Source organism: Mustela lutreola, chromosome 10 (genome assembly GCF_030435805.1).
Source record: "Mustela lutreola isolate mMusLut2 chromosome 10, mMusLut2.pri, whole genome shotgun sequence".
NCBI lineage: Eukaryota > Metazoa > Chordata > Mammalia > Carnivora > Mustelidae > Mustela > Mustela lutreola.
Genome location: NC_081299.1, coordinates 46,432,393 through 46,460,013, shown reverse-complemented (window position 1 = coordinate 46,460,013; position 27,621 = coordinate 46,432,393). Strand labels below are relative to the sequence as shown.

The window sequence follows — 27,621 nt, the reverse complement described above, 5'->3', positions numbered from 1 at the left end:
CCAGAGGCTGTTTGACACTCTTGCTTCAATGTTCCTCTCTATAAAAGAAGATTATTCATGCATAAGATTCTTCCATGTATCCATTCTCTTAGTAACCCATAGAGCATGGCCCTCTGCTAGATGTCAAGGATATAAGAGTAAAATATGAGGAAGATACAGCTCCCAAAGGAGTCCTTGCAGAAAATGGGGGTGAGCAGACATCAAGGTTGTGGGTGGGTGAAAGGCAATATAGGCTCAGATGATGGGGCCAGGTCATCCTAAGAGAGGCAGCAGGGAACTGTGTGCGGATGTGAAAAGGAAAAGTCTGGTCAATGGTGTAGTGAAAGAGCAAATGCTGGTGGAGAAGAGAAACGTCCAAAGAAGGTCTTTCACATTTTGCTATAGTAAGTGATAGAAGACCTCTCTTCCAAGACCCCTTTAAAATATTAGGGAAAATTTATGTGGCTTATTAATATTTGGTGAAATGGATCATCTTCGGGAAGAAAGAAGTGCTTATATCTGCTTTATAAGAAGCTGGACACAGGAAAAAAGTAAGCCAATATTTAAATACATAAATGCATACATCTATTTACATATGTGTATATAGATACATGTATATCTATGTAACATATATATCATGTATACATGTATATGCACACTGTATATGCACACATACATATATATGTATATACACACATACACACATGCACATGTATATGCACACATACATATATATGTATATACATATATACACACATACATACACTATACGTGTATGTATGTATATATGGTATATATGCAACTCCCCTAAAAAAGCTTCTTGGAGAACAAACAAGAATATTAATTGGATAATTTGTTCTTAGTGAGCTAGCATGAGCTAACACTTAAGTATTTACTATGCACCAGGTCCCTTTCTAGGCACCTTAAATGCAATAGGTCTTCTTCAGTTCTTATAGTAACTTTACTGGGTAAGTGCTACCATTATCACTCTTTTGCAGACAAGGAATCTGAGAAACAGAAATTCAGTTACTTGCCCAAGGACAAATAGCAAGTAAGAAATCAAGAGTGAGCTTTGGATCCAGGCAGCCTGGATCTAGGACCACAATTCTTCTCTGCCCTATTACATAAGATATTATTCACTTTTAATATTTTGTAAGGAATCAAATCCTTTAGGGAGCCTAGAGTATGGTTGGAGGATCAAGGCAGATGCGTGTAAGGAACAGAAGCTTCCTCTCTTCATGGTGGATTTAAGTGCATTGCTCCCTGAATTTGATTATAGATCCTTGGACAAGATTTGTTAAGTTGGTTCTTTTATTCAAAAGCTATTTATTGAGTAGCCACTGTGTGCCAGAAACCATTTGAGGTGGTAGCAGAAGAACAGTAAACCAAATAAGCAAAATCCCCATTAAGTATGGAATTTGCATAAGGACAACAGAAGAACACTTGGATGGCTTGTATAGTCATGTACAATCATGATAACTGCTGTAGAGACAAGGGCTGTCATGACAGTACAGAGGAGGGAGGGGAGCTGCTATAAAATACAGGTGGTCCAGGAAAGCCTTGTTGACAAGGTGACTTTTGAACAGAGACCTGAAGGAAATGCAGGAGCGAGCCTCCATTATCTAGGAGAAGAGCACTGTTGGCAGAGGGAATGCCAAGTGTGAAAGCCTTGAAATTCAGTTGTACTTGACCTGTGTGAGGAAGAGGTGGAGATCTATGCATCTGGAGTAGGCTGAAATAGGAATAGTATAGTAAAAGAGCAGGTGAGAAATTTAATGGAGACTTTGGTTTTCACTGTGCGACAAGTAACCACAGGAAGGCAGAGGCAAGAAACAATGATTTTTTTTTTCTGCCCTATGTCTTAAAAAGATTACTCTCACTGCTAGATGAAAAATCAATGAGGGGCGCCTGGGTGGCTCAGTGGGTTGGGCCGCTGCCTTCGGCTCGGGTCATGATCTCAGGGTCCTGGGATCGAGTCCCGCATCGGGCTCTCTGCTCAGCAGGGAACCTGCTTCCCTCTCTCTCTCTGCCTGCCTCTCTGCCTACTTGTGATCTCTGTCTCTCAAATAAATAAATAAAATCTTTAGGGAAAAAAAATCAATGTTAAGGGGGCAAGAGTGGACACAATTATTGTTGCAAAAATCCAGGCAAGAGCTGATGGTGATAGTGTTGGAGGGTGATGAAAAGTGGTTGGGCTGTATTTTGAAGGCTGGGTGTAGAGTTAACCACATTTGGAAGTTTTCACCCCATAGATGATATATACAGATGTTAAAACTGGCTGAGATCACTTCCAGAGGCAGTCTTGGTAGAGAAAGAAACGTGTTCATGGGTGGAAGCCTGGGCAGCTCTGATCTTGAGGGATTGAAGAGACAGGAGGGATCAACAAATGAGGCTAAGAAGGAGTAGCAGGGGAGAAAAGGAACACCAAGGGAGAGGAGTGTCCTGGGAGTCAGGTAAAGAATGTGCTTCATGGAGGAGGGTGACCACCTGTGCTGTGTGATGCTGCAGTCAGTAAGGACTGAGAAGTGAGTGTTGTGTTAGCAACGTTGTGGTCACTGATGACCTTGACAGAAGTTGCTTTCGTTCTGGTGGAGGGGGCAAAAGCCTGACTGGAGTGGATTTAGGAGAAAATTGAGTTACCTCTGGATATGTGTGTACGTGAGGCTTTCATCTGAGTGAGAATGGAATCTGTTTTCACACTCCTCAGAGGCCTGAGTCTTGTCCTTGCAAAACCAAGGCTCAAAGGCCCAGGGCTTTAGTAACAGCAAATAAGAAAGTAAAACCTTTGAACTTGGGAATAGTATTAAGGTTGTCATCTAGGGCTTGAAATGTTGGGAGTCACAGATCTTGCTCCAGGAAATAAAATGGACCTGTTGTTGGATTTATTCTGGTTCTCTGCCCAAGACTACAGCTCAAGAATCTCTTGTACTATATTTACCTCGGGACTTTGTCCCCATGTCTTCCCTTGACAACAAAATGTCATGTCCTCCAGAGTCTGTACTTTCAGGGAGAAAATAATTGTTACCTCAGTTTGATGAAAATTTCTTCTTCATAGTTCATGTGTCGGTATAGCGTCTTCTAAATTCCTTGTATTGGGGGGTTTGCATATTGAGCCTGGACATGGAGAAGTAAATTCTAGTTCCTACTATGTTACTAGTTTGTTGTGCAAAAATAATTATATCACTTTATGTCACATTATATCACAAAAATAATTACATCCTGTGTGCCTCAGCATTTCCATTAAGTTTGGCAGGATACCTTTGAATTCCCTTAAATCTTATATTCTCTGGTTCATTCTAAAATTCATCATGTTTTCCAAGTTTCCAATTTATTTCAGCTTTACCTTCTTTATATTAATCACAGTTCCTTTTTGCAAGAGGAATAGGGATATTTTCCAACCATTCAGTTATCTTTATGAATCTTCTAATTGTTTGGATACCTATAAATTGTGGAGAATAGCATTCAATCTTGATGTCCCCAAAACTGAAGACTGGCAACAGACTAGGAGTTGAGACCTGGGTCCTGGCCCCTGTGGTTGTTTCTTTGATTCTTAACGCTATGTCAGTGAAGTCCTGGCTATCTTTGGCTTGCTCTGTGTCCTCTGCCAAGGTGATTAATCTCTCTGTGCCTTGGCTTTTCAACTGAAAGGGAAATATCACTATCACATGTCTTGAGAGAACCTATGTGATAGGTTGGGGCTTACCTGACAGTAACTGCTATTACTTACCTATCTACTTACCTGCTAGATTCCTGCCAATTATAGCTATTTGGTAAAATCCACTCAATTCAGTCTGTTATGCAAAGATAGTCAGAGAGGCTTTCTTAACTAAGGACTTTAGAACTTGAGACATTAAATGAAAATCAAACACAGTATTAAGAATGAAAGTGCTCCTTGAACATTATTTATGCATTGCTGAAAATAAACTCCTGTACCTGGTTACCTATGAGAGCAATGGTGCCATCATTTTAAGGCCTCCTATTATCAATGTGAATAATTCCAAATTAGCAGCCAATAGGAGAAATGTATTCCGTGAATGCACAGGAACTGACTTCATGAAGGCAAAAGTAGTTCTCTATGTCATTGTCACCATGTTCAGTGAATATTATGAGAAACAATTTATAATTGAAGCAGCTGAGGTGGTTTTTCCTAATGGAAAATCATATACCCTTCCAGAACTGGCTTAATAAAAGGAGATGGTGATATCTGATCTAAGCAGCAAAAAGTTGAAATCAGAGGAACGCCAGGAAATTTTGCCAAGCTTCTGATCAAGTTGCGTTTAAAGTTAGAAGTCATGGGTCCTGGGAATCAGATTGAGATTAAAATCTCATTGACCAGAACTGACATTTTGCATGCATGTGATATCACAAGAAATGTAACTATTGCTTATGGATGTAATAACATTCAGGTGGCTCTCCCAGAAACATACGCTGTGGTTAACCATTTTCCATGTAATAAGTTCAGAGGACTTCTAAGACATGACATGGTAGCTGACTTCTAAGACATTCCGTGGATGCACAGAAGCACTTGTCTTTCCTCTGTGCCTCCAAAAGATATTGCTGATAAACTTGGTTTGGACATCTCTGCAGCAAAGGTAGTTCATAGAAGGAATCTTAAAGCCACTGAATTTCAGATAGTACTCATTACCCTTCTGCTTGGCCCCCTAAAGACCATAGCCACAAATAGTAAGATGCCCCTTCTTCTGAAACAGAAATTGCTGACGGTAGAAGATTCCAGCAGAGACCTAGATGAAAGAAGCTACAGGCATCTCAGTGCTATTTAATACAGTAAGAATCCTTAGTTGGAGATAATCTGTGGGCTTCTGGATGGAATTATATAGCCGCTTAAGGTGCTTCCTGGTAAAAAGAAGGGGGGAATATGGGATCAAATCATCTGAAGGCCCTTATCCTGAGTGATGTGTCGAGATCTTTGTCAGGGGTCAAAGTTTGGGGTAGGTGCTTCATCCTGATGCCCTCACCAAATTTGAGCTGACATGGCCCTGTTGGTGAAGATGGGTCTCTGCTGTTGGTTCTCTTCATGAGAGAACCTTCTCTGCCCTTGCTGTCCTTTTGCTGTCCCCACAGGGAGTATCCGTTTGTGCTTTATTGTTTGATAAAGTAGAAAGCAGTAGGAGGAGTGCCAAGGTGGCTCAGTTGGTTGAGAGTCCGACTCTTCATTTTGGCTCAGGCCCTAATCTCATGGGTCATGAGCCTTGAATGGGGCTCTCCCCTGAGCGGGGAATCTGCTTGGAGATTCTCTCCCTCTTCCCCTCTCCCCATTCATGCTGTGTGTTCTCTCTCTCTCTCTTTCAAATAAACAGACAACTATTTTAAAAGATAAATAAAAAATAAAGTAGAAAGCAATGGGTGGGGGGAGTGGGAAAGAGTGAAAGCCCTCATAAAATTGTCTACAAGTCTGCATACTGTACAGTGGATTTTGAAATCAGCTGCCAGTTTCCCCACACTTTGGCTGTGTGATCAGGAGAAGCATTTCTATTTCAGTGGATCTATGTCTCTCCTCCAGATTCTGCCAGCTGTCTCCCTCTGTCTCGTCCCATTCCTTGTCACTGTGTGCTCTGACACCAGTTGCTTCCCTTGGGCTCTTCCCATGGGCAAGAGTCAGTGGAGCCCAGCATTTGCAGAGGCAAACATTTAAAACCTACTTTAAGAACTGGAATTACCATTGCATGGTAAAGAGGCCCAACTCCCTGCAGTGAGGTGTCTGCAAACTTCCTGCCTGTATTCAATGTGTTTCTTCCGACACCCTCCATTCTGTATTCTCTGTCACACGCTTCTACAGGGAAGAGGCATTTTGAATTCCTTTGGGGAAAATAATTCAATCGTTCAGTGCTATTTAGGGTTCCCCACATTGAAACAAAACATAGATTATGTGATACAGCCTGGAAAGCATCAGACACTCTTTCTTTTTTTCCTTTGACAATGTGGGAGAGGGCAGTAGAGTGGGGAATGGTCCCCACTTACACTATTTCTGTCGTCCCCTCTGCCACAGTAGAAGTCCTTCGAGGAAGGGGTGATTAGCACTTCTGCATATCCAGTGCCTAGCTCACAGTGTGGCCCATGCGGGGGGCCTAGTCAGTAGCCATCCCGTAGTCAATGAGATGAGTCGCTGCATTGAACCCACCATCCTGGCCGTGGGGTGTCGTAGCAGGTGTCACAGTGGAGTGGAGTCAAAGATAAAGGACTTCTCTTCAGGTGGTCCAGGAACAGAGATGGGGTGGGGTGGGGGGTGGGGTCATGAACTCAGCCATGGGGAATCCCAAGAAGTCCATAGTTTTCTAAAGATTTGCATGCTGAGTAGGAAATTCCCACTCTGAAATCAGGGCTTCCCAGATCCTGGCCCACAGATTGGTGCTGGCCACCAGTGAAACGAAAATGGACAATGTAGTGATTTTTTTTTTTAAACAAAGCTTAATTTATGTTTTTAATCTGAGCTTATGGCCTTCCTGAAATGTTTTTACATGTCCTGCTATACTAAAATAACCCTTTTGAAATTATGAGGATGGTAAAGAGCAAATGTTTTTCTTAATGTGAAAATGTTAAAGATTCTTACACTGCAATTTAATTTTGTTTTGTTTTGGTTTGACATTTTTCTGCCCCACACATTCTCTCTAAGGAGCCCTGTTAGACCTGTGGTTTCTAATGAGACAGGGACCATTTCGAAATTCCAAACGAAAGTTTGAGACTCTTTCTCCACAGAAACCTGTATGTGGTGCACACACATACACACAAATGTTCGCCGGTAATTTTGGAAGGTTCACAGGCCTCTTTAAGACCAGCTGTGTGCTTCTGACGGATCCAGAAAATGCAGGTTAGGAATTCCTGGACCAGAGGGAGTGACAGTCCACTGCTGAGAGAAAATGACCTTTCCCCATTCATCTGCTTTGTAATGAAATATTCAATGTAAATAAAAAGTTTTCCATCACTACCTTTAAAAGTCCAGCATGCTAAGCATTGAGACCAGGGATTTAACAGATATTTTACAAAAGCAAATGGCACTCTGGCTAAGGCAGCTGATACCCAGCATTTGAACCAACACTCTGTGGTCTCGGTGGGTGCGGGAACCTCTCTTCCCTTTGGCGTTTTTTGTTGAGCATATGTTGCAACCCATCACCACCGACGGGGCTCTGTGCATCTCCTGAGCTGTCTGGGGGAGTCTTTTTGAAGGCATTTCAGCCATCTGTTAGGGTTTCCTGCTCTCAAGGGTGCTTTGATGCCGTGAGGAGATGTAACATGACATTTGGAATCTGGGCCCATGCGTCACAATGCCAAGGGCAGGGACAGCCACGGGGTGACTGACTCTGGCCCATTGTGCAGGAATGAGCATGTCAATCAAATACATCTGGCTGGGTAGTCATATTGGCAGCTGGGCTGCTCAAACATAGAGGGGAGGGGAAATGAAGGGTCAGATAAGCCATCAGAAGAGAAGGCTGCTCATCTTCCTCTGAGAAAGCCTTGGGGTGGAAGTGGAGACCACAGGTAGAGCAATGAAGCTGGCAGTGATCATAGGATCTCAGAACCATAAAGATGATCAAATCCAGAATTTCCCAAACTTCAGTCATTCAAGCCCATAGCCATGACTTTTTCCTCTCTGCCTGTCACCAATAATTTACTTTGTATTTTCTTTAAATCAGCTCTTTTTATTTAAATATGTGTATTTTTATTTAAATACATGTATTTTTTTGTTTTTAATAAATACATGTAATTTTTATATAAATACATCTATTTTTAAAGATACTTTATATAACTAAATGAAATCTAGCATCTCTTGCTATAAATACACTGTAGTCAAAAATAAAATGGGGGCGCCTGGGTGGCTCAGTGAGATAAGCCTCTGCCTTCAACTCCGGTCATGATCTCAGGGTCCTGGGATGGAGCCCCCACATTGGGCTCTCTGCTCAACAGGGAGCCTGCTTCCCCCTCTCTCTCTGCCTGCCTCTCTGCCTATTTGTGATCTCTCTCTCTCTCTGTCAAATAAATAAATAAAATCTTAAACAAATTAAATAAATAAATAAATAAATAAAACGAAAACAAAGCACTCTGGGAATTCTCACTCAGTGCTGTGGTCTGCTAGGGACATTGTTAAAAGGGGAAGTCAGCAAAGGTTTTGGGCTTGTCACAGGTACTCACTTGGCCTTTCTCCTTGATGTAGCTGAGAATATTGAAAGCAAAGTCAAAAGTGAGTCATCATCGCTTTCTGTGCTCAATGTCGGCTAATGCCACGTATTAGATATTAGAGTTGACTAAATTCCATGTGCCCTCTAAATCCATTTTGTATTCTACTGGAGGGCTAGATTCCACTCTGTAGGACTCATGGATCTGATCCAAGCTGTTTATAGAGGTGAGGACACCTGGCGATTCAAAGGCCTTGTCCAAGTTAACCGTGGGTCTAGATCTTTCCTGGTGCTTATACCTTTTAGGTAATTTTACAGATTCTGCAGATTTGACGTACCCGTGCCTTGGCTTGGATTCTGCCTTATGACTGTGTTGGCCAATGAGATATAAGCAGGCGTGGTGCAGGCAGAGGCTTCAGACTGGATTGTAGAACGGGGCTTGCTTTTGTGTACTTTATCATGAAGAGGGCATGCCGTAGTTAGCTAGCCTGTTAGTCTAAGGAGGATGAGACCCACGTCACGCAGGCCCAGACTCTATCTGTGCAAAGATTCAGTATTGGAGTCCCTGTTGCTCATTCTCCTTTTTGGTGCAGTATGTGGGGGGGGGTGTATGTACACACTTGTGCATGTGTTTGTGGGTGCATGTTTGTGCGTGTGTGTGTGTGTGTGTACACACTTGTGCATGTGTATTTGGGTACAGGTTTGTGCGTGTGTGATTTATATGTGTGTGTGTGTATATAAACACATATGTATATACACATATATATATATGTTTCATATATATGAAATAGACAAGACAGAAGGAGGTAAGGGAGAAGAGAGAGGGAAAGGAAAGGTAGGTAGAGAAGGTCAGTATCCATCTCCCGATCATTTTCTGTCTTCACAAAGTGTAACACAGACTCTCAAAAACATTGTTGGTTAATATATGCTTTCTCTTTTACTCAACAACTTTGCAAATTCAATGAGTATTTTCTGAGAACTTTGTTATAACCATGGGACCATGTTATAAGATGGAGATACAAGAGTCTTTTCTGTGCCGGAGGGCATTACTGTGTATTTTGATGGCAAGACCACACCTGCATAATGTGAGTAAGCACCGATTCAAAGTTGAATGGTTCCTGTGCAGAAGGGACCAGCACAGCGTTCCTCAAGTACAGCAGCTTCCTCTTCTGCCAGACCTTAACCGTGGTGCCCCGTCAGCCCGCAGTGCTGCAGGGCCCTGCGGAGAGCACAAGTCTTCCACAAATCTCTGAGTTTCTGGGCGTCTTCCTTCCCCTCTTCCTTTCCATACAGACATTCCTATTCCTTTTTGTTGTTGTTCTTTTTGCCATTGCTCTGGAGTATTCATAGAAGCCTGCCTATCTTTCCACAAGTTTCTTTCCGTGTACTTGTTCTGAAATCCTGGACCGTTCCTTCACATTCCCCCCGCTACAACTGAGTCCTTGGGAGCTAGCTGTCTGCAGTTCACAGGCTGAGTCCACTTCACTCCTTCTCTCGCCCCCCCCCCCCTCATGACCATGGTTGATGCCCTTGGAAATGCCTCACCTGCCTGGTTTCTTGGCATACCCTTGACTCCGTCTACTCTGAGTAGACTTTAGAGTAGACTCCAAAGAGTAGTTGGAATAACTTTGTTAAATGCTAATCTGATCATTCAACTGCCCTGCTAAAAAGCACCCCAGTGGCATCCCATTACAATTAGAAACAAAACAAAACAAAACAAAACAAAACACCTACAGAATCATTACTATGTCCTATAATACTCCACATGATGTGGATGCCAGGTAAGTCCACTTTGTTAGTGAAATCAGGGAGATTCCACACTCTGCACGTGACAAGGTCTTCTGACTTCCACAGTCTCATTCTCCATGCCAAGCAAAGAAAATCACAATCACAGTTACCATTTATTGAAGACATACCACAGGATGCATATAACTAAGCTCTTTATACTTCTTCGATCCTCGTAATTTTGTGAAATAGGTTCTATTTTTATCCCAGTTTTGTAGATAAGGAAATTTAGGCATAGAATGTTCAAGCAATTTTCTTAAGGCCACGTGGCTTGAAAATGACAGAGCATCAGAACCCAGGCACCGTCGCTCCCTTACCACTGGTGGGCCATGCAAGGCCCATAGGACTGACAAACACGGAAGGAATATCATCAAACTCCTGCCTGCTCTTCCATCCCCATCACTCTTCTGGCTGGCTCTCAGGCTCTTCATAGCTATCTGTACCTTAGGATGTCATTGGCTCTCCACGCTCAAGAGATAGCTCAGTATAACAGCAACATCAACCAAAATTAGGAATCAACTGTTTAAAATTGATAATGGCTCTGAAGGGCTAAGATGGTCTTCTTCCAGAGAGGTAATTAGGGGAACCTGGTAAGAACGGAAGGCATTTTGCAGAAAATAGAGTATAAGCAATCCTCACGGAAATGTCAAAAGGATAATGTGTTTTGCAAATGTTTATTGCAAACAGACAAAAGTAGGTTCAATTACTCATCACAGCCTACACGTTTCTCTCTTTGTTGGCTGGAAAGCACTCAGGTGTTTTGTTTTGCTTTGTTTTGTTTAATATTTTCCAGGATGGCATGGAGGCATTTTTAGCTTTGAAATTTTGATTGTAAATTTCTGTGGCCTATTAAAAAAAAAATCGCCAGTGCTGCCTTGCAACTTGAAAAAGGCTGACAAAAAACTAGTGAACGGGATTCATCCCCTGGACTTCTACCATCTGGCCTTTGCCCCCTCCTTCCTCCAAACCCTGCGCTCTCTGAGCACCTCATCTGTGATTCTGGGTACTTAGAAACCAGCATCTGCATTAGGCACATGTCTCTCCCTGATTAAAAAAAAATAATCGTCATCTTCCTGTGCTGCTTCCTCTGCAGGAAATAGTTTTTAACTCTGCCTCCACTGTCAGTACCCCCAGTCAACCTCGGAGTGAGAATAAACATCACGGGCTTTGGAGAACATTGAGTTTTAAATCTTAATAATGGTGTGACTTTGTGCCAGCTTCTTGTCCTTATTGAGTCCCGGTCTCTTCTGATATCCAGTGGGAATAATGATGCCTGCATTACAGGGCGGGTGGTGGTGACAGTTAAAGGAGATGGATTTTAAGTGCCCACGAAGTAATACTTCCCTGTGTGCTGGTACTCTGCCTTTATTATTCATTTAATCTGTTATTATTACCAATAATAAATTATTTAATAATTAATCTATGTTATTTAATATATATTTATATATTCTATTATATTATTTATATATTTTGTTATCAGTTTATTATTATAGTTAATTTTATTAATATTAATTAAATGATAATTTCATAATCAATGATATACTGTGAATATAGATGTTTACTTTTATTTATGTATTTATATATAAATGTTATTTACATATAAGTACAAAATAATAAAATAAATAATGATAAATAATTAAAAAAATTTTATTAATAAAGTTAAATTCATTAATTTAACTTTATAAGGTAGGAATTATCAGGGCACCCAGGTGGCTCAATCAGTTAAACTTCTGAGTTTGGCTCAGGTTCCTAGGATCAGACCCTGCATAGGGCTCCCCACAGAATCTGCTTGTCCCTCTCCCCCTGCCTCTCCCCACTGCTCATGCCCTCTCTCTCTCTCACAAATAAATAAATAACTTTTTTAAAGTAGGAATTATTATCCCTATTATGCAGGTAAAGAAACCAAGACTCAGAGATGTAAAATAACTTGCCTGTTATGAGTTAAATATGCCCCCCTACAAAAAAGACATACTGAAGTCTTGACACCCAGTATCTTAGAGTATAACTTTATTTGGAAATAGTCTTTATAGAAATAATCAAGTTTAAATGGTCATTAGGGTAGACCCTAATCCAACATAACTGGTGTTCTTATGGAGAGGGGACATTTGGACCCAGAGACAGACACTCCCAGAAGGCAGACAATGTGTAGGTACAGAGCGAGAAGGCAGGGCTGAGACTGGGGTGATACGTCTGTGAACCAAGGGACCCCCGATTTTGCCAGCAAGTACCAGGCACTAGCAGAGGCAAGGAAGTATTCCTCCCACCCTCACCTCCCAGAGCTGTCAGAAAAAGCACGACCCTGCTGGTGCCTTGATTTGAGACGTTTAACCTCCAGAACTGTGAGACAATAGCTTTCTGTCGTGTTTGGCACCCCAGGTTTTGGCATTCTGCTATAGCAGCCCTGTAAACTAATACATTCCACAAGGTCACACCGTTCATAAGTGCCAACTCCAGGATTCGATTTCTGGTCTGCTTTAAGCCCTGGGCTCCTAACGGGACCTCCACCATTGCTTCTCAAACTGTGGTCCCTGGACCAGTGGTACGGGCCTCACCTGCAAGCTTATTAAAAAGTGCAGAATCTCCAACCCCAACCCAAACTTACTGAATTGGAATCTGCACCTTAATAAGATCTCCAAGGAATTCTTACGCACTTTTAAAGTTTGGGAAGCAAGACCGATAAACACGGACCCCTTTCTCTTCCTTTCTCCAGGATCCCCTTCGTGCACCGGTGCGAGTGGGTCTCTCCCTTTCCAGTGTGTTCTCCCTCCAGCCCATTTCACACCCCACTCCTTAATCTCCCAACCCTGTTTGTCCTCTACACAGGGCGGGGACCTCGGGTGCAGTGGGAAAACGACAGGATTCAGGGGCCCTCTTGAACTGGTTTCAAAATCCTGCTTCACCACTCAGTAGGGATGGGAGAAAGAAAGTTGCTCGTCTTTCCTGAGCTTCCACTTTTCCATCTCTTCTACTGACGTGACCCCCTAGAAGCCCTTGTCCTCCTGTTTGGCCTAGACTACTGAAGTAGACTGGTCACTGGACTTCCCACCTCCGTGTGTCCATCTCAGTCTATTGTCTCCACTGTGACCTTAATGAGCTCTCCAATCAGCAAATCTGCTCCTGGCGTTTCTCGTGATTGCAAACTGCCCTAGTTAAAGTCCGAATTCCCAGACACAGTTTGCGTGATCCCTTGCATGATCTGCCCATGTCTCCTCCTCTCCTGTCCTATCTCCTGCCACTTCCCACCGTCACATCATTATTTACCCTCTGCATAGGCTAACCTTCCTTTATGTTCTCAAGTTAGCCACCCTCTCTTTCACCGCACCTTCACCGCACCTTCACCGCACCTTCACCTTCTTCCCTTCACCGCACCTCCCACCCCTAAACTCCTATACTTTGTGTGACTTCTCCGTGCTTTTCTTTTATCAGATGACTCGAGCTTTTTAGTAATCGTGTGCTGATTTTCTTTAGGCCTCACTAGACTACATGAGCATGAAGGCAAAGACCATGACTTCCTTCGTGTTTGTACTGCGGTCCCCAGCCCGGTGCTGGAATATAAGTCAGCCCACAGTACTTACGTACAGCATCAATCGAAGGAATTGGGCGGTGCCCCAGTTTTGGGGCCAGCATTGTGCATTCTCTTTAAGAAACTTTTATTTCTGAAATCCCACTGCTGTGGTACAGATTAGGTGCCAGTCGCAGAGTAAGTCCGGAAACAACCAGTGTGTTCTTCCTGAAGTTTCTTTGTTCTTCCCCATAAGATTAAGCTGCCTAGATCCTACCTCATTGAACAAAGCTGAAGTATTTATTCCTAATTGCTTTAAGTAAGGCCTGTGATCTAATCACTAATCAGATGCTTGCGTTTAAGAAAGAAAAATGGCTAATTAACAGAAACCAGTCCCGCCAATATTAAGGATCCGAGCTGTATCTGTGACAGCCGGGTGATGGAAGACACCCATGGAAGAGGTCTGGAGAGTTCGGGGCTTCCATGGTGTTTTCATTCCCAGAGAAGTTGCAACAACACACACACACAGCTAACAGGAAGGACACGTTCTGAATGAATCCCAGGAACCTGTCCCCTCCTGTGCATTGTCAGTGGTAAGAAGTGCTGTGAGTTTCAAGTTCAAGTGTTAGAAATACACAGTGAAAACTCACGAGCCACTTGTGAAACTGGCGCAAGAATAACCAAAGTGGTTAAAGTTGAGAAAAATAGAAAATCTTATTCACATGGGATGGGCCCATTTTGGCCTTGAATATACCACATGCTCAATAAATTCTTGTGGAGTGAATTTCTTGTGAGACACACACGCATGCAGACACCCTTCTATCAAAAAGCATAAAATATAACCTGAACACATGGAGGCTATAATACTCTATTCATGGAGGCAGACAGAGAGAAAGAGAAAGAAAAGAAAAGAAAGAGAGAGAAGGAAGGAAGGAAAGAGGGAAGGAAGAAGAAAGAGAGGGAGGGAGGGAGAAAGAGAGAGAGAGAAAGAAAGAGAAAGAGGAAGAGGGAGGGAGGGAGGGAGAGAGGGAGAAAGAGAAAGAAAGAAAGGGCGAGAGGGTGGAAGTAAGGAAGGAAGGAGGAAGAAAAAAAGATACACTCTCTATAAAAATTTACTCTAAAGCTCCATGCCATTTTAAATTTTTTTTTAAGTCTTTATTTATTTATTTGGCAGACAGAGATCACAAGTAGGCAGAGAGGCAGGCAGAGAGAGGAGGAAGCAGGCTCCCTGCTGAGCAGAGAGCCCGATGCGGGGCTCGATCCCAGGACCCTGAGATCATGACCTGAGCGGAAGGCAGAGGCTTTAACCCACTGAGCCACCAGGTGCCCCAGCTCCATGCAATTTTGAGAAATGTAGTTTTTGTGTTTGTTTGCGTGCTTTGCAAGCTGGTCATCCAGGGAACTGGTTTTTGGCAAACTTGCCTAGAGTGACTCTACCCTAAGGGATCTGAGTGAAAAGTGAGGGCGTGTGGGGCGCCTGGGTGGCTCAGTGGGTTAAGCCACTGCCTTCGGCTCGGGTCATGATCTCGGGGTCCTGGGATCGAGTCCCACATCGGGCTCTCTGCTCAGCGGGGAGCCTGCTTCCTCCTCTCTCTCTCTGCCTGCCTCTCTGCCTACTTGTGATCTCTCTCTGTCAAATAAATAAATAAAATCTTTAAAAAAAAAAAAAAAAGTGAGGGCGTGTATCGTGCCTTTGCTCAGGTTTGACCACGGCAAGCTGCAGCTCAGTGCAGGGGAAAGAGCCGACCTCAGTCGCACCAGGGCTGAGCTCCAGTTTTGCATTCCAGACTGAGTTTTGGGGTCAGTTGCTAAACCTCTCGGAGTCTCCATTTATAAATCTCACTGTAGAGGGGTATTAGGGCAGATCGTGCGTGCATGTGAAACAGCTGAACCCAGCGCACAGTCCCCAGTCTGTAATTTCAGCTCGGAGCCCAATGACTGGCTTGGGAGTCAGGAAGAGGGGCAGAGATGAACTCACACTGTAGTTTTGCCTCCGACAGTGGCATGACCCAAGGCAAGTTATTTCTCACTGTGAGCCCCATTTTTCCACCTCTAAAATGGGCACATTGGACTCACTACTGGTGACAGCTACTCTAACATTGCTTGTCCAGGGCTCTAATTTGAGGATGTACTTGCCAGTCTCCCTTCTCGAATTCAGTGTGAAAAAAATGGGGCTTTAGAATTGGAAGACCTGGGTTCACATCCCAGCACAGCCTAAACGCCACTCAAGAACATCCCAGAGCTTCACTGCACTTCAATTTCTATCCTTAAAAATACGGAGGAAAAGGAATTAAATCTTCTTTACAGAGTTGGGGTAACAAGTACTCGACGATTAAAATGTTTTATAAGCTGGACAGCAATGGGAAGGGATATGGATAAACATAATGGAAAAGAATGTAGATACATGATCTCCCAAGTCCCAGATCCCTAATATCTACATTATTTGCAGACCCAGCTTTCCTGGGATGTAGGTCCAGCTATACTCATTTTATAAGTGTAAAAACTAAGATTTCAAATCATCGAGCACGACAGGGATGGAGATCTTTTCCTCTAGGTCCTGAGGCCCATGACTTATTTCTCTACCTTCTCCCTCATCAGATGGGCCTGCCACATCCAGTGCTAGGAGCCAGCAGTTGTCACCAGGTCAGGGACCGTGTCCAGGGGGATCAGCTGAAGTTAAAAGCAGGAGGCACATTTCCACGCATCAGTCAGGCCAGGCTTCGATTCCTGGAAATGAGGGAGTTAGCCATGTTTGTGCAGAGCAAGATTGAGGGCTTTCCTCTATGCCTGTTTAAAATGTCAGGTTGGGTTGGGGCAACCTGAGACCTATTTCTGGAGAAGGGCAGAAGGCCAGAGACCCAGGTGAACTCGCTCCTGACTCATAGTGCAGGCCGCTAGAAGGTATCACCTCTCGTTCTCTTTATGAAAGCAACATGCTGTTCTGGCCCCGAGGAACACAGGTCAGCAACTTCCTGAATTACCTTCTTGCTTGTAATCCAGTTGCAGTGGTGAAATATTATGTTGCCTAGGGCAGGGCTGTCCCTCGCTCTTAGTTGTTTAAATTGCGAAGTTTCCTTTTTAGAAGAAAGGAAGATTTATTGAATGCTTACCAAGTGTCAGGCACAGTGCCACTCACTTTGCACCAATGACTTTATTTATAAAAACTGTAGGCATTAGATTCTGTGACTTTGGTTTATCAGATATTGAAAGGGAAGCTCAGAGGGGAAAAACACACTTATTGGAGGCTGCAAGTTCGGTTAAAGCTAGAGCCAAGGATTAGAATCTGGCTGTCCGACTGCAAAGCCTGTCTCTTTCCACACCACCAGTCTGCCCACTGGTGTGACACTGATGGCAAATATGCCTGTAAAATCCAAATAGAGTTTCATTTATTAATGGTCTGCAATGGAAGACAATCCCTAACCCGGCCAATAGAAAGCTCATTTGTTTTGTAAACAGAGAATAATTCATTCATTTGCTAATGTTCTCTCCCAGCTAAAAGTCTGAGCCAATTCTGCCTTTAATCTGTGATATAGCTTGAAAGCAAGGATGTCCCCACAGCCCAAGCCTTTGAATATTCCACTTAGGACCTGCAGGAATGGTGCTTCCTTTGTCTCAACATCAAAGCACAGGTCTTTATGTCTTGACAGGTGTATATATATTTTGAAAAATATAAGTAAGTACTGAAAATCAAACCCCGCGGATTACCCCTGTTGTCCCATTTTCCAAGAAAATGAAAGAGAGCATAACTTAAAATGAATAAAAACACACTCCCCATTTGGAAGTCTGAAATTGACAGTGTTTACCAGAAATTGTATGAGCGGAGAACTCGGGCTCCTATTTGATTGTGGGTTAGAATCTGCGCCTGGGCTCTGAGAGTCTTCCTTTGTGAGTGATTGCTACTGCTGGGGGAATTGGCAGTGTGACCAGGCCGAGGGAAGGGATAAAATGATTAGGTCCAAGACTTCACTGCGAAGCTTCTTCCTCTGAGATTTAGAAACCGTCTTTCTTTCAGCCTCTTAATGTTTCCTGAACACCGTGAATTTCTCCAGGGGGCTTTATGGCCAGAACTGATCGCATTCAATTCTCCGGGGAGGAAATAGGCAGGTTTGTCTTATTTATTTATTTATTTATTAAGTAAAGAACAAGAAACAGAGAGGAGAGCCCTCTTATCTTGATTGTAGTAGTTGGGGACTGCTAGAAACCTGAGAGTAACCGTCCCTCAGCCTGAATCGCTTCCCTGTTGGATCGACCTGCCCCTACCCGGCCCTTCCCATTCTTCTTCATATCCACCCCCCCATGCTTTTCTTCCCCCTCTTTTTTTTTTCTCTTTTTACTCTGTTGTCTCCCTTCCTCACCCTAATCTTTTCCAACAGACTTTCAGCCTCCGAGGTGGTCAGCCTCTGGGGCTAAAAGTCACCAAGTGTTGCAGCAGCGTCACAAGTAAAAGCAGATGTGCTGGAAGGACAGGACCCAGGGAGCCATCAGGGCTGAGCATGGCTGAGAAGGGGCGTCCCCCTCCACCTGCTGTTCACAGCCCTCTGGTCCCCCCTTGCAAACACGACAGCATCTCAGCTCCTCCTGCTCCTTGAACTTGGACTTGCTGCAACCCGTCAAGGGTGTGACCTTTCTTCATCGCCCTGGTTCCTCTTCACCTTTCTGTCTGCTTCTTTTCACTTTTAGTTCCTGCTTCTAGTTACATCCTGCCCTTCGTAGCTCCTAGTTCAGATCCCCAACAAGGGATGTGACTGCCTGGCTTAGGATTCTCCAGAGAAACAGAGCCAGTAGGATGTACAGAGAGTTAGATGGAATAGGATATGGTTAGAGACAGGTTATAGATACAGATGGGGGGGTGCTATCTAGATATAGATCAGGTATTTATTCTACCGATAGATAGAGAATATATATACACAAGGTTTTAGATAGGTATGATTTATTATAAAGAATTGCCTCACATGATTATAGATGCTAAGGTTCAAGACTATGACCAGTACACGGGAGACACAAGAAGAGCTGGTGTTTCAGTTCAAGTCCAAAAGCAGGAAAACATCTGATGCGCCAGCTCTCGGCAGTCAGATGGAAGGACTTTCCTCTTTCTCATCCTTTTAGTTCCATGCAGGCCGTCAGCTGATTGGATGAGGCCCACCCACATTAGGAAGAGCAACCTGCTTTACTCTGTTTATCATTTTAAATGCTAAACTCATCCCAAAACATCCAGAAGACTATTGGACCAAATATCTGGGCACCCTAGGGCCCTATCAAGTAAAGAGGTAAAATTAACCATCACCTTGCCCCACATCACCTCTCTGGTATCCTCTCTCTACTCTTTTTTGCACTCCCTCCCACCTGGCTGCCTCACAGGCAGTTGGTCGGCTCTGTCTTTGGAATAACTGTCATAGAAGCAGGTGTTCATCTGTATCCAGTCACCTAAGTTGGGGGACATGTTAGCTGCCACCCAGGGTTAGGTGTTCTGCTTCAGGGAAGCAGTCTCCTTTAGAGAAGCTTGAGGTAGGATGGTCAGATTGAGCAGCCCTACAGTTCAAAGACCCTGACACCAGAAAATGAGGGGAGTTTGTGTCGCTAGCTGCCATGTTGGTGATGAATCAGATATTTTAGTAAGACGCATGGTCACAGCAGGCACTGTGGATACAAAGGTAAAAGGACATGACCTCTACATCCAAAGTTGTCACAGAGGGTATGAGAGGCAAGTCAAGGAACCCTGCAGCTCAGTAAACATAGAATACTTGGCTATAAGAACTCTTAGAGATCTAGTAAACACCCTCTATCCCCGGGTGAAGAAATGGAAGCCCAGGGATGCCTGGGTGGTTCAGCTTGCTAAGCGTCTGACTCCTGATTTGGGTTTAGGTCATGATCTCAGTGGTGAGGTCAGGCTCTGTGCTCAGTGTAGAGTCTGCTTGAGGATTCTCTCTCTCTCTCCCTCTACCCCTCCCCCAACTCCCACACTCTCAATACATACATACATACATACATACATACATACATAAAATCTTAAAGAAAAAATGAAATGGAAGCCCAGAGAGGTTAACAGACTTGCCTGGGGTCACACAGCCAATTATAGGTAGAAATTTAATTTCAATTACCATGTATTAAATATGCAATATGTATAGATTAGCCTAGCCCTTTTCACATTTGTTATTTCATGTAACCCTTATTACAACAATATAAGGTAGGCCTTATCCAGAGGAGAGACCTGAATTTCAGAGAGATACATGGACTCCCTCCAAGTCACAAAGATAGGTATGAGAGAAATGAAAGAAGGTTTTCTGTCACGTCAGTGTTGGAAATAAAGGCAGTGTTAGAAATTGTACATAGGACTTGAAAATGTCTTCCAGAAAAGCATCCAATGCTCACCAATATGAAACTTCTCTGCTCTTTGGGAGAACAAGTATTTAATAGAAAAAGAGCAGCCGGAAGGACATTTTTGAGAGATGGGATAAGAAAGGAATGTTTTAGAAACACAAAAGGGAGGGGGTGGACATCTTTGAGATGACCGATAATAAAGATGTTTTAATTAAGGACTTGCAAATATCCCAGGAAAAGATCCATTTTACAGGTGAATAGGATGATTGAGCAACAAAGAAGAGAGGGAAAGAATCAGGTAGGGCAGTGAGGCAAGGCCTGCTCTGTGTACTAATGAGACATTCTATCTTTATTTTCCTGAACCCGAAAGACCTCCGCTTGACCAAAGAGCTATTTGAAATATCACGCATATTGATTTTTTCCCCCAGGCTGGGTTTGGAATCTTTCCTGAAATAAGAGCATTGAGACCAGAATGCGTGCTGAGCTGCTAGATTCTGCAAGTAAGAAGGCTTCCCTGGTCCGCTGAGCAGAACATAGGCAGGATGACGTCTCGGGATGTAGTTTTGGACCTCATTTCCCTCATCTCCTTCCCCTTCTATCCCCCCGTCCCCCCCTCCCTGTTCTACCCCCTCCTACCCTCCTAGATTTCTTGTTTATCCTTCCTTCCTCCCTCCCTCCCTCCCTCCCTCCCTTGAGAGAGAGCACGTGAGTATTGGTGGGGAGACAGAGAGAGAGTCTAAGCAGTCCTCACACTCAGCACAGAGCCTGAGCTCAGCCCAGAGCCTCATGTGGATCTCGATCCCATGACCCTAAGATCATGACCTGAGCCAACATCAGGGGTCGGTTGCTTAACTGACTCTGCCACCCAGGCACCCCTCTTGCCCTTTAATTTCTACAGCAGAGTATATAGAGTAGGGAGCATGACTCAAATCGCCCTCTGGGTCAATAGCCTACTGGAATCAGGATGTTATAATACATGAAATGGTGGCTGTGCTCATTTGGAAAGTGTATACCTAGGCCATAAGGGACAATGGCTACTCAACTCCACCTAATTTTTGCCATATTTGACTAGGGACCTGGTGTCACCAAGTCTCACAACTTTTCAAAAGAACCTGGAAATCTGGATTTTTTTTATGCAACACCGTGAATTTTAAATCTTAACAATTAATTCAGTTCTTCAAATTCTTACGGCTAGGTAATGACCCATGAGTCACCAGCTTTTGATCCCAGGTATATAATGTAAGAAGCATAGTTGAAACCATAGCTTCATTGTGTCTAGCTGTGTGACTCCAAGCGTGCCTCTTACTCTCCCTGAGCCTTAGTTTTGTTGACTACCAAACAGTACAGAAGATGGCGTATGAAGCGCCATGCTTACTGTCTCATACCAAGCAGATACACCATGGATAGTAATTCACTCCCTTCCGTTCAATCCCCTGACTACAGTGTTTCAATCATGTATAGATCTGATTCCAGAGAGGAATATTCAGTTTATTACAAGACCAGTGACTTCTGGAACATCAGCTTGCCTTTCTCCTGCAAACGATCAAATCACAAGAGCTTACAGTGTATTCTTACCCTGCTTTGTTGAAAGCCATTTCCCCAAAATGCATTTTATGTGGGCAATGAGTCTCTATTCATGCACAATTTCACATGAAAAGATTTGCCCTTTTCATCGTACGCATGGCTTGAATCGGCCAGCCTGCGTGAAAATATTTCCATTCATTAGCATGCCAAATGATGTCACTGGCCTGGAACTGGGGTGGATATTGCATGGACTCGTAGAATCCTAGCATTCTAAGGATTCTCAGAGGAGACCATCTCATCCACCCTTCCATGCCATGGCCCTTTCTATGCAGCTTAAAATAGCACCAGAAGGTGGTGAGACTCACTATTCTGGGAGGCCACCCTGGCAACTCCAGTTATTTGAAATCTCTTTCTTCTATCACACTTAAATCTGAATGCCACTGACTTCTTCCCATTGGCTCAGATCTACCCTCAAGCAGTACTGAGAATAAGTTTAGTCATGACACAATACACTATGTTGTTAAATAATCAAAACAGCAAGAATTTGCATAACAATGTCAGGACTCTTCTTGATGTTTTACAGGTATTTACTGAGTTAACATTCACAAAAACTCTAAAAATCAGGTAATGAAGCATTCCCATTTTCAGAATGAGGAAACATGAGGCACAGAGCAGTTAAATGACATGTCCAAGGTCTCATGGCTGGTAAGAGAGAAAGACAGGAAGGAAGCCAGTGTGGTCTGTCCTCTATGTGCATAGGGACAACCTCCTCCTGCCCCTCCATGGAGGGACAACTGCACCCAGGTTACTGCAGGACCAAGGGCTCTGATGTCACCCAGAGCAGATTTACATCCCGTTTCTGCCACTTGTTCTCAGAGCAGACCTGGGCAAACTACTTCACATCTCTGACCTTTAAATGAGAGGTATGCCACCTCTCAGTGGTCTTGGGAGTCAGATCTCTGTAAATTGTCTAGAGCAGAGCCTGGCAAACAATGGACATGCGGAGGGTTTCTGGTGAGTAAATGGCATTTATCCAGACCCCAGACAGCACATCACCTGGTCTTTGATCTTTCCTTCCATGACAAACTTTCCGAGAGCCGTATTTACTGCTCACTCCTCTTTGGGCACTGTCCACTTTCCTCTGTCCCTTTCAGTACGAAAGATATTTTGGGGTGGCCTTGCCTAGCTCAGAATACAGTGGTATTCTCTCTAGTTTAACTCCACACTCCCATCATGGGGGCTAAGACTGCAAATACACTTCTCTCTCGAGCATCTATTCTGCTCCAAGTTCTACATTGGGAACTAAGGATAAATAAATGAATTAAAACAAGAACTCTGCTGTGAGGACCGAGGGTAGAGTAGAATTGATGGTACAAAGAGTTAGGGAAAGGGTAAAAAGGGAGTGTGAAGAAGAGAAGACAACTCTCCCCAGGGTAGGTAGACATAGAACATTTTTGAACAAGGAAGGGAAGGGAAAGGAAAGAAGGGAAGAAAATGTATGGTTTAGAACCTAGGAAGAGCCTACGTGTCAAAAAACAAACCTTAAAATGATGGTATAACTCATGGTAGAATATCTAAAAGCTCTTAAAATGAGTTATAGAGAAATTCATAAATATGACAAAGACCACAATATATAAATGATAAGATTGGTAACTTTTACCACTTCAGAATTTCAAATGAAAATGCAAAAAGCCAGTGTGTAGCCAAGGTTGCTGGTTATGAGATCACCCACAGATTTGAAGATACTCTTGTCACATATAACAAAGAACAAGAATCTAGGGAAATTCTAAACCAGTAAGTAAAAGAAAAAGCCATATAGAAAAATAAGGAAAGGAAATATACAGGCACTTCACATAAGAGTAATTGTAAATGCTTGATAAACATATCCCCAACCTTAGTAATCAATCTGGGGAATTCAAGTTGAAATAATAATGAGAAAGATAATTTCTCATCTATCAGACTAGGAAGCATTTAAAGATATGACAAAATCAAGTGTTGATGAAGGAATAAAGGAAAATTATTATGATTATCATGAATTTCTGGTAAAATATACATCGAAAGTACACCTACAAAGAGCGATTTTGCTCTCTGAGTACATACATTCCCTAGAACCAAGTAATTCTGATACACAAACATGCATATGTACATACGCTTCCAGACAACGCTCTAGAGAATATTGTGGACATGTGCATGAAGAGACATACACCTGAAAATTCACTGCAATTCTACTTATAGTGGAAAAAAATACAAACCCTCCATATTGCCATTATTTGAGGAATGGATGACTTAAGAAAAACAAGCTAACGATGAGATCTGAAGCACATAATTTAAGGGGAAAAGTATGCAGGATTATATTTAATGTACATATAGTACATTATCATTCATGGAAATCTTAAAAACCCACACAAGTATTAAACAATACTATATGTTGTGCATACATTAAAAAAAAAAAAGACTAGAAAAAATACTTAATTCGTGAAAGTAGTTGCCACTAAGAGAGGGAGGAAATGAAACTCATAGACAAGAGTGAGAGGGGACTTTAATTTTATCTGAAATGTTTGGGTTTTTTTTAATAAAAAAAAAAGGTTTAAGGCAATTGTGGTGAAATGTTAGTAATTAGCCATTGTCAGTAGTGGGCTCACAAATATTTGTTATAATTCATTGTCATTTTTGTTATTTTTATAAATGTCTTCAAACTTTAAATACAACCCCAGGAGAAGAGGAGCTCCTGTAAAACTCTCGAATGACTCATTTTGATGGCAAGAGTGGGGTACAGGTCACAGGTCACAGTGTCCCTAGGTCTTTTCCCTCTGAATGGCCCTAGGAAAATAAAAGCTCCAGTTCATGGAAAAGAAAAGTAGCACAGCAATCCAAGTAATTTCTGATTATAAGGTTACAACTCTCCCAGGAACCAATCACACAATTTACTTTTTGCTAGAAATCAAATATAAATATGAAACAAAAGAAAATTCTGTATTTGTGTATTCAAACTCACATATTTATTGTGTTGAAAGTTTAAATGAGTTTGAGGGGTGTCTGGATGGTTCAGTCAGTTAAGCATCCAACTCTTTTTTTTTTTTTTTTTTTTTTAAATCACATTTTCTCTTAAGCATCCGACTCTTAATTTAGCCTCAGGTCATGGTCTCAGGGTCATGAGATGGAGCCCATGTTAGGATCTGTGCTGAGCATGGAACCTGCTTCAGATTCACTCTCTCTCTCTCTCTCTGCCCCTTCCCCCTCTGCTTCTGCTCTCTCTCTCAAAAGAAAGAAAGAAAGAGAGAGAGAAAGAAGGAGGAAAGAAGGAAATAAAAGGAAGGGAAAGAAGAAAGGAAGGAAGGAAGGAAGGAAGGAAGGAAGGAAGGAAGGAAGGAAGGAAGGAAACTTTCGACAAACATTGGTAAGCACCTTCCCCAGTGGCAGGTACTGTGCAAGGAAGAAGGTACACATACATAAACAGCTTTCTCGGGAGTAGAGCACCAAAGTTGCATTTTACGGGGCATGTACCCTTACTTCCAGATTTCCCCCCCCCACATCACCTTCTTAAGAATTCTCATAAAAACCCTGAGAAGGAGGTATCACCATTCCTAGTCTATAAATGAATATATCGACAGGGAGCCAGCCCAAGGTCATCCTCAATTAATGAGTGGCCACATTTCTTCTCAGACTCAACGTTTTCTGACATGAGGTTCCACGTTGTTCGAGCAGACATTGGATGTTTTCAGAGAAGCGAGATTAACTTCTCTTTTGAGATGCACAGTATTCTGTAAAAAGCAAAACTTCCCAACCTTTGTGTTTGTCCTTGAAACTGAGAAATAAAATTGGAAGTGGAACTAATAGTCTTTGGATGGCAGGCCTGCCTACCATTTAGTTTGCGTTCCCACTGGGCAGGAACCATGTCATTGGCCGTGGTTTGCTCTGTGCTGAGGGTGTGGATGCTCAGATGAAGAGCGAGTGCCCTCAGAGCGTGCCTTGCACCTGCCAATGACAAATTGTTGACTGGGAGGTCTGTAAGCACCTAATTGCCCCTTCTTCATACAGAAGACACACAGCCCTCATGCAGAGAGCCCAAGGAGCAAGGTGCTGAGATGCATAGGGCATAGGATCCAGGTGCCCGATGTCACCGTCTCCTTTCAACTTCTTCATGACTTCAGCCAGAATGGCCTTTCTGATCTTTAAACCTCATGCATTTCAAATACCAGTTCGTAGATGACCAGTGTGCTGATGGGACCACATGAGCAAAATGTGCTAAGTAACAAAATAACTGTTGAGCATTGTCAGATGGTCTTTCTGGATCCTTAGGGCCACCCTGTGAGGTACAGAGGAACATTCCTAAAACCTCCGTTTCACAGAGGAGACTCGGAGAGTTTACAGAACACTCTAGTAAGCGGTGCTGTGGTCCCTGAGAGATATTTTCAGGCTAAAGAGTACACCTGAGCCTTGACAGACTGTCTACCAGGTATGACTCCAAGGTCTGACAGCAGCCTTCCAAAGTGGACGAGTGGTTTCCTCTTGTTTTTCTGAGTCAGGTACAGCTCAGCATCACACCTGCGGGTCCTGCTCACTTTCTTCAGAGGGAAATACCGCAGACACACACACACACACACACACACACACACACAGCCATGGGAGGACCTCCGGCAGGGTGCCCTTTGTTAATAACACCTGCATGTTAACGCCCCTCTTAACTCAGGACAGCATGGGCACAACTGGAGCCCTTGTCAACAGGGTCCGCAGTGTGGAATGAGCTGTTTCTGTGTCACCAGTAACTGATATGTGCACTGATAAATGCTCGTGCGCACCCTCATGTATACAGTGGCGCCTAATACAAGCGCATAGCAATAGCATACTTGGGGTGTTACCTCTCCAATCCAGTGCACTTACCCACGCTGATGCTCCCCCCGCTTCCACACCATCGCGTTTGTGGTTCTCTCTGCCCCCATGACCATCCCAGGTTGCCTTGTCCTCCTATCCTTGTCTGAATCCTCCGGCCCCTTCACGTCATCCCTCTGGAAGGCCTTCCTGGCCCTTCCACCTCTAGATTTTGCCAGTCTCCGCCCCCCGCACATGCTCCCAGAGAGCCTCCTCTTTCTTTTGTGGTATGTAGCGTGATTATGGTCATTGTCTGCACTGGAGACAGAGCAGTGGGCCTGGGAGAGCCCGTTTCTCAAGAACACAGGCCTATACACGGAATCAGGTTCCTGCCCTCGAGGCAGTCCTCCTGGCCTCCTGCCCCACGTCAGGCACGGACCACCCTCCTCGTGTCAGTGTGGTCAGCAGAACGGTATGCGGCCCGGCGGGGGCTGCGTGCTTCCCTCCCCTCCTCCCCCACCGACGCCAGCCAGAGCTAGGGTGACTTTGCTGGTTTTTCACCAGTGCCGGTCTTGTCGATCCTGCATTTTGATAGAAAACAATTTCCCCTAGATTCCTTGTTAATGTTTTTATCTAAGGTGCCATGCTATCTGTTTTTATATTTTTATTTTATATCCCACCACCTACTTGTTTCCACACCTATGCAGTAAGAGGGTTGGAGGATAGAAATCTCCAACGTCCTTCCCGGGCTAATGTTCTGAGTCTGTGGAATGTCCCCGTAGTGGGTTAAGGAGCCAGAAGAAATAGCCCCTGTTTTAAATGGCTATTGTCTGAGAGCCACAGAATCAGCCTAAATGAAGACTATTCACTGTATACCAACGATTCCGGTTTACCAATTTTTTTCCCCCTTCCAACCTGCTCCAGGCAGCTGAACCTCTGCCCCCAAGGGCCTCGTAGAGGATTAGTGCTCCCACGATGATCCCAGACCTATTCCTTGATGAACGCTGTGACACGGGACAGTTAGCAGTGATTAGAATCTGTTTGCCTTCACTTCATCTTACTGTAGGTTATACTTGTATATTAACTTCATAATTCCCTGATTACCAAGGAGTTCAACTGAGGTTCTAGCTCTCCTCCATCCTCGTTAGCCTTGTCCAGCTGAGCTCGTGCTGGGCTGAACCATCACCACGGTGTCTCCCTCGGCAGCCAGAATGAGAGTGATTCGTTCTGGGAACCCTGTCTCTGTTGCTGTAATCTATTTGCATACCAGGCGGATTTGCACAGACCTAGCCGATGCTGGGTCCCAGAAGCAGCCGGCTTTCACCTCCCCCCTTATCTGAGAAGTGGCTGTGCATTATTCAGTAAATGGCCCCATCTGAGGAATTGACATGACTTCTTCATGAGACAGAATTTCAGTTGAGACGTTTTGAGAGGCAGCGTGGCCCAGTCATTGGGTACACAAGTGAGCTATGTTTTTGGCTGGTGGGTGACTTTGTTAGAATTATGTAAGCTTTCAAAGCCTCAGATGACTTATCTCTAAAGTCAGAATGGTAATGGGGGTCCACTCATAAGAAC

The 27,621-nt window shown here is 43.6% G+C and overlaps 1 protein-coding gene and 1 pseudogene across 5 annotated transcripts in view; both read left to right on the top strand.

Moving 5' to 3' along the window:
- DAB1 (DAB adaptor protein 1) overlaps positions 1-27,621 on the top strand; it is a 1,141,240-nt gene that overhangs the window by 457,836 nt on the left and 655,783 nt on the right. The window lies entirely within an intron of this gene.
- On the top strand, positions 3,859-4,986 carry LOC131810502 (phenylalanine--tRNA ligase beta subunit-like; annotated as a pseudogene).